The 2,137-nt window shown below is 47.4% G+C and overlaps 1 pseudogene across 1 annotated transcript; it reads left to right on the top strand.

Moving 5' to 3' along the window:
- The first annotated feature begins 95 nt into the window (after positions 1 to 95).
- Positions 96 to 1,126, top strand: LOC105553137 (annotated as a pseudogene). The gene is made up of 2 exons (XR_001008105.1): positions 96 to 558; positions 1,032 to 1,126. The product of XR_001008105.1 is annotated as a 60S ribosomal protein L7 pseudogene (transcript).
- Positions 1,127 to 2,137: the final 1,011 nt, after the last annotated feature.

The following is a 2,137-nucleotide window of genomic DNA, read 5'->3' as shown; positions in this document are numbered from 1 at the left end:
GGAGGTTGCATTGAGACGAGATCGTGCCATTGCACTCCAGCATGGAAGACAGAGTGAGACCCCATCTCAAAAAAGAAAAAAAAAAGGAAAAAAAGGAGGTTCCTGCTATGCCAGAAACCCTTAAAAAGCGAAGGAATTTCCCAGAGTTGAAGATCAAAGGCCTGAGAAAGAAGTTTGCCCAAAAGATGCTTCAAAAGGCAAGGAGGAAACTTACCTATGAAAAAGTGAAACACTATCACAAGGAATATAGGCAGGTGTACAGAACTGAAATTCAAACGGCTAGGACGGCCAGAAAAGCTGGCAACTTCTATGTACCTGCAAAACCCAAATTGACATTTGTCATCGGGATCAGTATCAGTGGTGTGAGCCCAAAGGTCCAAAAGGTGTTGAAGCTTCTTCGCCTTTGTCAAATCTTCAATGGAACCTTTGTGAAGCTCAACAAGGCTTCAGTGAACATGCTGAGGATTGTAGAACCATATATGGCATGGGGGTACCCAAATCTGAAGTCAGTAAATGAACTAATCTATCAGCGTGGTTATGGCAAAATCAGTAAGAACCGTATTACTGGCCGGGCGCGGTGGCTCAAGCCTGTAATCCCAGCACTTTGGGAGGCCGAGACGGGCGGATCACGAGGTCAGGAGATCGAGACCATCTTGGCTAACCCGGTGAAACCCCGTCTCTACTAAAAAAATACAAAAAACTAGCCGGGCGAGGTGGCGGGCGCCTGTAGTCCCAGCTACTCGGGAGGCTGAGGCAGGAGAATGGCGTAAACCCGGGAGGCGGAGCTTGCAGTGAGCTGAGATCCGGCCACTGCACTCCAGCCTGGGCGACAGAGCGAGACTCCGTCTCAAAAAAAAAAAAAAAAAAAAAGAACCGTATTACTTTGACAGATGATACTGTGATTGCTTGATCTCTGGGTAAATATGGCATCACCTGTATGGAGGATTTGATTCTTGAGATCTATACTGTTGGAAAATGCTTCAAAGAAGCAAATAACTTCCTGTGGCCCTTGAAATTATCCTCTCCACAAGGTGGAATGAAGAAAAAGACCATCCATTTTGTTGAAAGTGGACATGCTGGCAACAGGGAGGACCAGATCAACAGACTTCTTAGAAGAATGAACTAAGGTGTCTACCGTGATTGTTTTTCTAATCTAAGCACTTAAACAGTACCTGCTCTCAAATTGGAGGGAAAAAAAGAAAGTTAAACATGGAATTACCAAATGATCCAGCAATTCTGCTCCTAGGGATACACCCAAAAGAATTTAAATCAGGTGTCCAGGCTGGGTGGGGTGGCTCATGCCTGTAATCCCAGCATTTTGGGAGGCCGAGGCGGGAGGATTGCATGAGCCCAGGAGTTCATGGGCAACCAGTCTGGGCAACATGGTAAAACCCTGTGACTACAAAAAATACAAAATGGGCTAGGTGCGGTGGCTCATGCCTGTAATCCTAGCACTTTGGGAGGCGAGGCGGGTAGATCACCTGAGGTCAGGAGTTCAAGACCAACCTGGCCAACAAGGTGAAACCCCATCTCTACTAAAAACTACAAAACTTAGCTGGGTGTGGTGGCTCATGCCTATAATCCCAGCATTTTGGGAGGCCGAAGTGGGTGGATCACCTGAGGTCAGGAGTTTGAGACCAGCCTGACCAACAGGGAGAAACCCCGTCTCTACTGAAAATACAAAATTAGCTGGGCTTGGTGCTACATGCTGGTAATCCCAGCTACTCGGGAGGCTGAGGCAGGAAAATCGCTTGAACTGAGGAAGCGGAGATTGTGGCGAGCCAAATCATGCCATTGCACTCCAGCCTGGGCAACAAGAGCAAAACTCTCTCTCAAAAAAAAAAAAAAAAGATTAACTGTGCATGGTGGCTCATGCCCATAATCCCAGCACTTTGGGAGACTGAGGCGGGTGGATCATGAGGTCAGGAGATCAAGACCATCCTAGCCAACATGGTGAAACCCCCTCTCTACTAAAAATACAAAAATTAGCTAGGCATGGTGGCATGCGCCTGTAGTCCCAGCTACCCATGAGGCTCAGGCAGAAGAATCACTTGAACCCAGGAAGAAGAGGTTGCAGTGAGTCAAGATCATGCCACTGCACTCCAGCTGGCTGTAGAGGGAGATTCCATCTCAAAAA

This window comes from Mandrillus leucophaeus, unplaced genomic scaffold, assembly GCF_000951045.1.
Source record: "Mandrillus leucophaeus isolate KB7577 unplaced genomic scaffold, Mleu.le_1.0 Scaffold581, whole genome shotgun sequence".
Lineage (NCBI taxonomy): Eukaryota > Metazoa > Chordata > Mammalia > Primates > Cercopithecidae > Mandrillus > Mandrillus leucophaeus.
The sequence above is the reverse complement of the archived record's forward strand: the minus strand, read 5'-3'. Positions and strand labels throughout refer to the sequence as shown.